This window comes from Eumetopias jubatus, unplaced genomic scaffold, assembly GCF_037043125.1.
Source record: "Eumetopias jubatus isolate StellerSeaLion01/CBP00866 unplaced genomic scaffold, mEumJub1_p1.0 scaffold_12, whole genome shotgun sequence".
Classification (NCBI taxonomy): Eukaryota; Metazoa; Chordata; class Mammalia; order Carnivora; family Otariidae; genus Eumetopias; species Eumetopias jubatus.
This window is the reverse complement of record NW_028274818.1, coordinates 33,143,122-33,156,026: the sequence shown is the minus strand read 5'-3', so window position 1 is coordinate 33,156,026 and position 12,905 is coordinate 33,143,122. Positions and strand designations below refer to the sequence as shown.

The following is a 12,905-nucleotide window of genomic DNA, read 5'->3' as shown; positions in this document are numbered from 1 at the left end:
GTGGTCTAATCTCCCAAATCATGTTGATAATCAGGTAGGACTGACCTAACCAAGAAAGCCATGTATATAACAAAAAAGGGGATATACTTCAACTCAGGATTTCAAAAGGACTTGTGTGACTGAACTACCCAGCAGAAAGAGAACTATATGCACTTTACCAGTTAACTTGGCCAGGTAAGCATTCTCAATAGTCAAATTTTGATTGCTTCTTCTACTATTTTCTCTGTGGCAGTTTTAAAACATACCTCTGCCCGAGATTCTTTGACATTCTTCCCACTGAGAAGTGAGATCTGTATCTCCTGTCCTTGAACCTGGGTTCTGTGACCACTTGACTAGTGGATTACAGCAGAAACAACACTGCAAATTTCTGGGCTGAGAGTTGAAGACCCTGTCAGTTTCTTTTTCTTTCTGAGGATGCTTGTTTTTGATCCCAGCCACTCTGCCATAAGTAACCCCAAACTGCCTGGACAGGGGCCCACATGGAGAGAATGCTCACAACCCATCACCTTGGCTGAGGTCCCAGAGAGTCAGCACCAGCCATATGAGTAACACATTTCAAAAGTTGATCTGCCAGCCTCAGTCTAGCTGTTATAGCTAGTATGGTGTGGAACAGAAATGATCTGTCTGCAGTGAGCCCTGCCCAAACTGCAGATTTGTGAGCAAAATTAATGCTTGTTGTTTTAAACTTCTATGTTCTTACATGATTTGTTACATACGGATAGATAAACAGAATGTCCTCCCTAAAGAACTGGATTCCTAAACCTGTGTGTCTCAGACAAGTAGCTTCTGCTCTGATCTACTGTGGTTTCCTCTTTTCCAACTTCTAATCTTTTATCTGACCCAAGGTGTTTCTGCTCTATTTTCCTTCTGTACCAGGATAATCCTGTCCTTCTAGAAGACTTACACTGCTATTTGTAGAAAGCACTTGTTCTTCAAGTTTGTATGTGTTCAAAGTGTATTCTAATTACAGCTTTATTAACTGGTTTCTTATGAAGCTCTGATTCCCTGTGTTACACTCTGTGTGTTAATCATTGTCTCTTGCTAGTCTTCTAACCTACACACTCTGCTTTGGCATCTATTTTCTCTTCCTAAGCAGTGTTCTATTTCCTGGCTGCAATCTCTACCCACGTTAGCTTTTAAAAATTAAAATTTAGTATAGGAGTCTTTACTAAAATCTTCTACCACTGAATCAGTTAGGGTTCACTCACAAAATCAAAACCACACCAGTTATTTGAATACAGAGAGTTTAATATATGTTAATACATGCAAAGATCCTAACTAGATACCTGTATGAGTCAGGTCTCTCCAGAGAAACAGAATCCAAACCTCTTAATATGCATAAATAGATTTATTTCAAGGAACTGACTTACACAGCTGTGGGGGCCAGCAGATCTGAATTCTGTAGAGCAGATCAGCAGGCTGGAAATTCTACAGCAAGAGCTAATGTTGCAGTCTTGAAGCAGGATGTCTTCTTCCTCCAGGAAACCTGGTTTTGTTCCTACAGTCTTTCACCTGAGTGGATAAGGACCACCCCCACTATTGAAGGTAATCTCCTTTGTCTAAAATGAACTGATTATGGATGTTTACCACATCTACAACATATCCTAACAACAACAACTGGGTTAGTGTACATATAATAATAACTGGGTACTATAGACTAGTCCAGTTGACACATAAAACTAATCATCACAGTAACAAAAGGTTAAAAGAGAATTATAAAATATAGTGGAAGTTGCAACTACTGAGATCTGAGGAAGCAAAACGAAGATTGAAGTTATTAAAACTTAGAGACTTAGTAGACCATGAGGAACTGAAACTCAGACCTCTGAGTAGGAGGTATTGCTCAGCCAGTGTTAGTTGTCTGAGTTCAGAAGAGGGGACTTAGGAGACTGCGCAAAGACCCAGATCTTTGCGGAAAGGCACTGGCTAGCTGTTGTTGGTGTCTCCAAGGAGACATAATGAAGCTGATTCTGCAGGTGTTAGAGAAACCGCAAACTGGATTCAGCTGCTGCTACAACACGAAAGCGCTTATGCTATGATGAAGTTTTGCTGGGGTAATACTCACAGGAACGGCAAGCAGACAAAAAACCCTCAGGAAAATATACAGCAAGGAGCAAACCCCTTGTTCCTCCTCCAGCCTCACAGTCTCCATCTAGTGACCCAAATGGTCTAATGGTTACCCAATGGTAACCTAATGTTACATTAGTTCCGAGCCATTTGGAAAAGCAAAATTGTGGCTTTCAGAATCCTGGTTCTAGGATTCTTGGTGCTCAAGATCACCAAGGCTGCCAGCATCAAGAAGTAATCCCAGAAGTTCTGGGACTAGATGCCTGCCCACTCCCCCAGACAAAATAAAGTTATTTTCCCATTTAAAAAAAAATGGTAAGTTTGAAACTGAGAGGCATTAAGGTAACTGATACAGTCCATTCCTTTGGCTATTCAGCATCCATAACACTACTCTACAAATTATGAACTTTGCTATTATCACAAAAACCTTTGTTTTCTCCCCCAAATGCAACTTTTCTGCATAGAAACAAAGACAGTGTTGTCTTCCCAAACTCAGATCTGCAGAGTCTCAACTATCATTGTACCCATCCCTGAGCAGCATTGGTTATTTCTCAAATTCAATTTCATCTGAACATATGTTTCCAAAAAAAACAAATTATAAAGTTAACTTCCAATAAAACTTGCAAAAATAATAAGGATAAGAAGGAAAGAGAATAATAAAAGAATTAATATATACAATTATATATCTACACACATGCATAATAAGCAAGTAACTGGTCATGAGGCCATAATTGATGTTTACAACTTCCTTCTTTCACTACCCATTTCATATTTCCTTTGTCTTCATACAGCATCTCCGATGGTTGGGTTTTTTTTTATGGTGGGGTAATTCATCTTGCCTAAAGGGTCTGAATCATCATTGGATATGCTTTGGCAGGGGTGGGTGGAAAAATTGTCATCTTCTATTTACTTCTACTATCAGCATGAAAATTCAGTCCAGAGAACACACAGGTTCCAAATATAGTCCCCCATCCCCAGTGAGTTGCTAATAAATATCAATCACCCCAGCCAATAGAATAACTCTCTTCTTTGCCTGTTGGTTTAGTAGCCTGAGGAACACAAAATGATCAGGTGGCAGTCTCATCTTCCAAATCAATGCAATATTGGTGTATGCTCTGGAAGAAGCATTCATTTTTTGGGAATCAAGACTCCAAATGAGCAGAGCTCAAAGTCACAGGGATCAGAAGCAAAACATCTGTGGGCAGGCTATGAGTTTTAGTAATGAGAAGAGCTAGTCCACTTCTACCTCTGATTCCCAGGCCCATGTAGACAGGGTATGGGAAATATATATATAATCCCAAGTATAATCTACATCTTTTGAGGAAGAACTGTCCTTTCAATATATAATCTCTCAACTGGTACCATACCTTCAGTAATCCATTAAATCTTTCTACTAGGCCTGCGGCTTCTGGGTGGTGGGGTATATGGCTATACCAGTTAATTGCATGGGCATGAATCCATTGCTGCACTTTTTTTGAAATGACTGTCTTGATCAGAAGCAATGTTGTTTGCAGTATGCCATATTTTGTAATCACAGACGATGCTGGCAGAAGATTCTTGGGCAGAAAAGCAGGTATGTACTCGGAGGGAAAAAATGTTGCTCTTCTCCACGGTAGAAGGGAACAATTGAATCAACCTGCCCCTGAGGGCTGGCTGGGCCCATTAGGGAATGGTGCCATATCAGGGCCTTTGTATAGTTCACAAGTTAGGCATTCAGCAGCATTGCTGGCCAGAAAAACCCTGATTAAGGCAAGTCTCTGTTGTTGAGTCCACACATAACCCCATCTTTATCATTATGGCTATGTCATATATAGGTCCATTAAGCAAGTACTGGAATAGCTGGGGAAAGTTGTTAATTGAAGTCCACAAGATTGGTCATTTCATCCCCCTCCAATCAAGAGACTCCTAGTCTATAAGTGACTTGGTCTAGAAATTAGATGAGAAGTCACTCAAGCCAATTTTTTGGCCACCAGACTTTTTATTACAGGTCATTCTAGTAGTCTATCATTTTTTTTTCATTCCTAGGTACACCATGATCAATTGTCCAACTAAAGATCCCTAGTCTCACAACAGTTTGATTAGCACTACGTTCATGCTGTCTTTTATGGTAAATGTCCCCTTGTCTTTGGTGGTTAAGTTCTGTCATTTGACCTCTGCTATATGGGAATCCCTTCATTCCCATTGGCATCAGTGAGCTCAACTCAACAGAGGTGTCTCCACCACTATATCTGGCTTACAGAAAACAGCATTTTTCAGAGTTTTTCAGAGATGCAAGTGCTCACATCAATAATGTATTTCTCAATGTTTTGTCTTCTCTGGTTTATGTATTTGGGGGGTAGGTGTGCAGATTTTGTGTGATAAAGTCACGTGATCATTCCTTTCTCCCTATCTTGAATGCCTTCTTCTATATCCTGTCAGAGAAGTTCTAGCATTCCAGCCTTATTAAACACATACCACTACTGAGTCCAAGGTTCTGTCAGCCAACCAAGAAAGTTTTAGAGACGCTTACAGTTGCAAAAACTAACACTTTAAACCCAGAATATCTAATAAATGCACCCAATAAATTTGATCTCATCCAGTGCTATATTCCATCATCCTTTGTCTAGCACCCATAGAACATGCTTCTGCATATATTTCCCAAGTTTTTGCCAATGTGTATTATACAATCTTGCAATTCTTTTAGCATTTAAATGATTTCCTCTGAGTTAGATTTTGTACTAGTCCCCCCTAAAGAAAGTTGATATTTGACTCTACTTGTAAGTCTAGTGGCAACAAAGAGTGGTGGTGATGGGTCTTGAGAAGACTGTGCTTCCCCCAGGTGAAGTTGCTATAAGGTTTTCAAAAACATAGATGGGGTGGTTGATTCCATACCTGGCAATTGCTGAGCTGGAACCCACCATCCTCTGATTGATCAGAGGAAATTTTTCAATATCCTTGGAAATGAAGGAAAGTATCTTGCAAGTCATTCAGTGGAAATATATCCTTTCATCAACTCACTCCTATAGTTACTATATATTTTTTTACTGAGGTATAGTTGGCATATAATGTTACATTAGTTCCAGGTGTGCAGTGTAGTGATTCGACAAGTCTATGCATTATGCTCTGCTCACCACAAGTGTAAGCATACAAGTGTCACCATACAATGCTATGACAATACCATTGACTATATTCCCTATGCTGTACGTTTTATCACCGTGACTTATTTATTTCATAACTGGAAGCCTACACCTCCCACTCCCCTTCACCATTTTACCCATCCCCCGACCTCTCTCCCCTCTGGCAACCATCAGTTTGTTCTCTGTATTTATGGGTCTGTTTCTGATTTTTCTTTGTTTATTTATTCATTTTTTTAGATTCCATATATAAATGAAATCATATGGTATTTGTCTTTCTCTTTCTGACTTACTTTACTTAGCATAATACCCTCAAGTTCCATCCATGAGATATCAACCTTTTTATGGCTGAGTAATATTCCATTGTGTATATCTAGCACAACTTCTTTATCTGTTCATCTATGGATGGACACTTGGGTTGCTTCCATGTAGCTACTGTATTTCTTGTCTGAAGCAGCTCTCATGTGATGCACCGAGACTACTATGGTGCCATCTAGTGGCAATTGTTCATTAAACCTTATTTTCTCACATGCTACTCTTAACAGATGATAAAGCACAGATTCACCTTTTCTAGTGAGTCTTCTAAAACTAGATAGATGCCCAGAGGTTGCGATGAGTATGTTGTAGACTTTCTCAGAGACAGGGTAAAGAATAAAATCATCTTTTAAAGTCCCTGCCAAAGCTGAGAACTGGGCAGAGGAGTGTTCTACTCAGCCGGCCAGTAGTCTTTCTTTGAGGCTGAGCAAACAGTGAAGACGTGGCAGAACAAGCCAGTGGAGGTCAGGCCCACAGACAGCATTTCCAGAGGGTCACACCCTTCCCACTATGCCCACATTCTCCAGGACTAAGTGCAAACGACATTACAGATCACAGAGCCTGTGGGGATCACACATAAGGTTGTGGAATCATTCATCAACCGTCCTTTCAGTGAGAGCAGTCTTAAGATACTGAGCTAGCTTGAGGTTAAATAGATACAAAATGGCAGAGACAGGTAAGCCAGCCCAGATCTTCTACCTGAGAATGCCATATCTGCCTCTCTTCATTGTTCTTAAGGTGCCCCTGTCTGCAGACAGCAACACCCATGGGGCCATCTTGAGGGACATCTCTATAAACATACATAAAGATGGTACAGCTCTTGATCTTAGGATCATGAGTTCAAGCCCCACACTGGGGGTAGAGTTTACTTTAAAAAATGTCGGTTAAGCGACTGCCTTCGTCTCAGGTCATGATCCTGGAGTCCTGGGATCGAGTCCCACATCGGGCTCCCTGCTCAGCGGGGACTCTGCTTCTCCCTCTGACCCTCTTCCCTCTCGTGCTCTCTATCTCTCATTCTCTCTCTCTCAAATAAAGAAATAAAATCTTTTAAAAAAAGTCACACATAAAGTTTGTTTTCCAGGAATAGAGAGCTGCTTTGCTTGCTCCCCCTAAACAAGACCTACTCCTGGGTTCATGGGGGAGTCATGCAAGTTTGTCTCCAGAGCCTTTTGCCTTCCTTTTCTGTCATCCAAAATCTTCATGCACCCCTTCACTCATGATACCCACGCCCCTGGCCTTCCTTTCTTGGGCAGCACCTCTAGCACCTGTAGCCTCTTTGTTACATATTTCTCACCCCTTCCTTGTGCCACAAGGTGTCCTTGTTGTCCACAGACTAAAAGTCCTAGGGCAGATGCAGGTACAGCACACCAAGCCCCTCTAGGGAGAAAGCTTTGTCCTCATGGCAGCAATTTCTGGATTTCCTCTGAATGTTAAGCCCCTGTGAGTCCTGTGGTACATAGCAGCCTTGCTGTGTTCCTCACATCCTTAGTTCACTACTCTTAATCCATCTCAGTTCTAGACCTCTGCTTATTAGTCTTTTTCTGCCTTTCCCTACATCACCACCAACACACACACACACACACACACATACACACACGTGCGTGCATGCACATGCACACATACACACATGAAATGTCCTCCTACCTCTCCCTGATCCACTGAATTGCATCTTTCTTTCAAGGTCACAATCACTCAGCATGCATTGTTAATTCTGCTTTCAGAGATTCTACATCACATCAGTTTCTATCAATCTCTATGGCACTAAATCAGAAACCGAAAAAACTATATTCTGGATCTGCGCATTTAATCTAGAACTTTAATATTTTTTAAAGATTTTATTCATTTATTTGACAGAGAGAGAGAGACAGCGAGAGCAGGAACACAAGCAGGGGGAGTGGGAGAGGGAGAAGCAGGCATCCTGCTGAGTAGGGAGCCCGATGCATGGCTCGATCCCAGGACCCTGGGACCATGACCTGAGCCGAAGGGAGATGCTTAACTGACTGAGCCACCCAGACACCCCTAATTTAGAACTTTCAAATCTGTCCCCTACTCCATTGCTTTAACATTGTAGGCCAGTGCTTAGACCTGGTGAACAAAATAGATATGGGTCCTGCCTTCATGGGATTCACACTCCAGGGCAAGACAGACATAACACAGGTGAACACGAGTAAACATACAATTACAGGCTTGATGATGGTTTGAGATAAGAGTGCCAAGAAAAATAGAAGGAAGTCTATTTTTAGATTGTGAGATCAGAGACCATCTGAGGAAGAGGTGTAAATAAGCACATGTAATGAAAGAGAAGGAACCAAAGAAAGGATCAAGAGAAGACAGTTCCAAGTAGAGGGAACAGCATGCGTGAAGGCCGACAGAAGGGGCTTGGTACACTCACAGAAAGAACTGACTACATGACTGCAGTGCAGTAAGCAAAAGACAATGTAGTTGGGAATAATGTGCAGAGGCTGAAGCAGGCAAGGTCTCAAAGGCTATGGTAAGGAGCTTGAATTTATTCTACGTGCCCTACAAAGCTATAAATCTTTTAAGCAAGGAAGGGACATGATTTGGTTTATTAGGAGACCATTGGATGATATGAGGAGAATGGCTTAGAAGAGTGGAGAGTGGAAGGGAAAGTCAAGTTAAGAGGCTGTGGCAGTGGTCCACATGAACGATGATGGTGACAGGAAGAGAGATGGTGGAAAGGAACCAATTTCAGAGGTAGAATCATGGGAAGTAGTGATGTTTTATACTTACTTTTAATTTATCCTTATTGTTCTAGAACACATTTTTTACTAGTTTGTTCAAGGATAGTCCCAGGAATTATATTTTTTGAGTGCATATATTATGAATGACCATTTGCCCAGGTAATGAATTCTTAGGTCACACAACCTCTTTCCTTCATGATGCAAAAGACTTTGTACCCTTGTCTTCCAAGCATGTAGAATTTTGGAGGAGAAATCTGAGGTACATGTGACTTTTTTTTTTCTTGCTGCATATTTATTTATAGGGTTTTGGTAACCTTTTAGAGTTAAAAATTCTGCACTAATAGGTCTGGGAGTAGTTCTTTTATTAATCTGTCCAACAGGATGTTATTTAGCCTAGCCACATCCACTCCCCTTTCTTCTAGGGCCAGCAGCCCCGTCATCCTCTGGGAAACCATCTCTCCCTTACTTGCAGTCCATGTGGACACTGGATGGAGCAGACAGCTGCTCATTCCAGGAGTGGGAGTGTCCTGCCAACAAAACCAATGCCACCACCCTTCTCAGCTGCCTAAACTGAGTCAATGATGAGCTCCTGACACAAGCTCAGCCAATCAGAGTCTGAGGATTAAACCAAGGTTAATGCCACACAAGTATTAGAAAGGAAGAATTTTTTCCTCTCCTTGGGCTTGGAAAGCTGGAAGAATATCAGCCTAGAGCGACTGGGAACAACCTACCCAAGAACGAAGCCAACCCAGAAGAAAGCCAGAGCTGGAGAGATGGATTCCTAGTAAACCTTTGAACTTCATTAGGTGAGCCAATAAAATCCCTCTTTTACTTAAGCCAGTTTGAGCTGGGACCCTGACACAACCCAAAGATTCCTGATAAGCATATTTAATTTTAAAAATAAAATTTTACTTGGGTGCCTGGATGGCTCAGTTGGTTAAGCGTCTGCCTTCGGCTCAGGTCATGATCGCACGGTCTTGGGATCAATTCCTGCATCGGGCTCCTTGCTCAGCGGGGAGCCTATTCTTCTCCCTCTCCCTCTGCCACTCCCCCTTACTTGTGCTCTCTCTCTCTCTCTCTTTCTCTGTCAAATAAATAAATAAAATCTTTTAAAAAATAGTGTTTTAGCTTTCCAGCCCCGGGCCCGGATGTAGCAGCCACGGAGATGTTGATGCCCAAGAAGAACTGAATTGCCATTTACGAACTCCTTCTCAAGGAGGGAGTGATGGTGGCCAAGAAGGATGTCCACATGCCCAAACACCCTGAGCTGGCAGACAAGAATGTGCCCAACCCTCACGTCATGAAGGCCATGGAGTCTCTCAAATCACGAGGCTACATAAAGGAACAGTTTGCCTGGAGACATTTCTACTGGTAACTTATCAACGAGGGCACCCAGTATCTCCGTGATTACTTCCACCTGCCCCCCGAGATTGTGCTGCCACTTTGCGCTGCAGCCTCCCTGAGGCTGGCTGACCACGGCCCAAAGGTCTGGAGGGAGAGCGACCTGCAAGACTCACATGAGGGGAAGCTGACAGAGACACCTACAGATGAAGCACTGTGCCCCCTGGTGTCAAGAAAGCTGAGGCTGGGTGGGACTGGGTCAGCAATTGAGTTCCAGTTTAGAGGCGGATTTGGTCGTGGACGTGGTCAGCCACCTCAGTAAAGTTGGAGATGTTTTGTGTTGAATAAATTTGTAGCCAGAAAAAAATTAAAAATAATAGTTTTACTTAAAGCTAATAAATGTTCTATCTATGGCTTCTTCTACAAATGATTTTGTTAATTATTTTAGGAACTCTTGTTATTTGTGAGTTAGCTCTTTGATATCTGTCTTTCACAATTATTCTCTTCTTTCATTTTCATTTCTTTGTCTTTTGCTTTTGTGTTCTAGGAAATTTATCTTCATCTTATCCGTTACTAATTTTGTTCCCTGCAGTGTCCATTTGCATGTCATGGCTTCCATTTTAGAGTTTAATGCAACAACTATGTTTTCTAGCCTAATAACATTTTTCTTCCACTTGGATTGTTTCCTTTTTATAATAGCTTGTTCTAGTCACTACAGGTGTAATTTTTTTAGCATCTAGCATATGGTGTTCTTTGATAAATAAATTCAAAAATTGAATGGAACTGTCATTTATTTTGTTGATCAATGATTTCCTTTATTTTATTATTTAACTCCCCTTAGCCTACTTAGTCTTTGTTGCATCTACCACCTGAGATAGATGATAGATAGATGATAGATGGGAGAGAGAGAGGGAGAGAGAATTTTCCAGGACCTAGAACAATGCCTGGCACAAGTTGGCCCTCAAGAACTATTTGCTGGACATGTAAATGAGTAATGTAAATGCATTAATTTGCTTAGAGTATCCTTGAGAAAGTAAACTTGCACAAAATATAAATAACAATCCAGGGAAGCTAATGGAGAGTTATCAGAAATACATACATGATTAAAAGCCAAATAAATTATACAGATACAGGTGTACTCTGGAATGAGAGCCAGATGTAGGCAGAGGGCCTCACTTAATGCTTTGAATGATCAGAATAGTGTCCAGGGAGAAGCCAAAGATTGAGTGGAACGTTGAAAAAGGGGTATGATCTGGGAAGGAAGGGGGCTGGTGGAATTTTCTTCCAAAAAGCCTTCCTCTGGGATTGGGACAAATCTGCCCACTGCAGTCAGCAACCATTCAGTCCTTCAAAGCCACAACTATTTTTCCTATCATGTGATGAAATTTCAGGACCCAAACAAATAGAGAATTTTAGATTGAAAAATCCCAGTCCATCTTCTTCTCTTTCACCCCTAAATGAAGGTGGAGAAACCAGTCAAGGAGACTGGTTGAGGGAGGTTTGTTTGGCAGGTTTCTTCTCTCTTGAATCTTTGATTCTTGGGTCATTCTGGCAGGCATCTCTGGTCAGGAACACTTCTAGGCACCAAATCTTCTCTTTATTGGGCTGTACTATGCCTGGAAAGATGCTGACATCAATAAAAGATTATTGAGAGTAAAGATACTGCCTCTGACTCAAATGATGCATACTTGTAGTAGTAAATGTGCCTATCATCATTAGCTACAATTTGAATGGTGCCCCTAGAATTGTGCAATGTACGACTGAACAGCTGCCCTGGGCACTCCAGTTATGACTAAAACCTGCCCTAATTCCTTCTATCTCTAATCACTTTCAGCTTCTCACTACCTATATGATTCAAGGCACTCAACCTGGTAGGAACTCTAAGGAGGTATAGAAAACAGATGAAAATCAAGAAAAGAACAAGTTGAAATGGTTAACACCAAAGCCAGGGTATGTCTGTGTTGGGAGGGACTTTAGAGTTCATTGGCCCCAACTCTCCCAGTGCAGGGGTTTTCTATTGCCATGACTTGGACAGATGTCATCTGACTCATCTCCATGTCTTCCAGGGTCTGGGAGCCCACATCCTGCAATTGTCATTTGCAAACTCAATGGGCATGTATAAATGGCAAGCAACTCATATTTAAATATAAGGAAAATAAAATATGTAATACATTTAAATTTATAAAGCCCTTCTGGATTTCACACAGCTAGATAAGTTCCTGTGTTGTTCTACAAGAGAGCTGAGAGGTAAACCTTTCTGAAGCTCCTGCCATGTTATGGTGGGAAGGGAAGGGAATGGCAGGGAAGACAAAGATGAAGCAAGGAGAGAAAAGATGGCTTGATATTATAGTGCTCAGGCTGGAGTGATTTTCCCTCTCACCTTAGTGGAGTGGCTTCCAAATGGTAACCCCTGGAGCAACACCAGACTTGCTGCTCCAGAATCCCCAAGGAGCTTTATATAGATTCCCAGGTCCAACCACTGACAGCCTGGATTTAGCAGATGAGGGGGTGAGGCCTGGGCATCTCTATTTTTTTAAAGCTTCTAATTATTTTGAAGTACATCCAGGCTGAAATTCACTTCCTTAGAGAGTCCGGATCACCCCATTCTTGGTGATAAAAAACAAAAACAAAAAATGCCATAATCCCCAAAACTCATGCAAGTAGATAGCTCTATGTCCTTTGGCAGTGTTTTTCTGAAATCATGGTGTGTGTTTTTTTGTTTTTTGTTTTTTGTTTTTTTTACTACTGAAGGCAGTTTGAGTAAAGTTTTCCTGCTCTCCCCAACCCAACCATGCCCTCAAAGCATCACCTGAAGGCTGTGACTGGGCTTCTCCATCTCAGCTTGCCCTCTTTGTTGCAGGCCAACCAAGATGCTGACAGGAACAAAACTGACTTGTTTTTGAGAATAAAGATATAAGCGATGACTGAGATGACGCACGCACGTTCACGGAGGGAGGCTCTCACATCCGACCTACCTTCTTCCGTCCACAGAGAGTCACGTTGCTACTCTAACCACATCACTAATTCCGAAAGACGGGGACTCCTACACACAGCCCCCAGGTCAATTCTCCTGGTTGGGGCAGGCACCTGGATGGCATCTTGTCCCAAGTTCCTGGCACCTCAAATTCTCTTGGCACTAATAGCTAAAGCCCATGGGTGTACCTGCAAAAAGGCAGTATTCTCAATTTGTAGAATCTCTGGGGGTGCTTGTTGAAAAAAAGCAAACTCTGTGGCCCCACAAAAAACCTCCTGAATATCTGGTGTGGGGCCAGGAAATCTGCCTTCTGAACAAGCAAACCCAGGTAATTCTGAACAAGGCTGATTTTGAACTTCACTCATTCAGGATAAATGAAGGAAAAAGGAAAGG

General features: G+C 41.8%; 1 protein-coding gene and 1 pseudogene across 6 annotated transcripts in view; one reads left to right on the top strand and one right to left on the bottom strand.

The window, feature by feature from the left end:
• IL19 (interleukin 19) overlaps positions 1–12,905 on the bottom strand; it is a 102,571-nt gene that overhangs the window by 47,366 nt on the left and 42,300 nt on the right. The window lies entirely within an intron of this gene.
• LOC114221912 (small ribosomal subunit protein eS10 pseudogene) lies at positions 9,363–9,909 on the top strand (annotated as a pseudogene).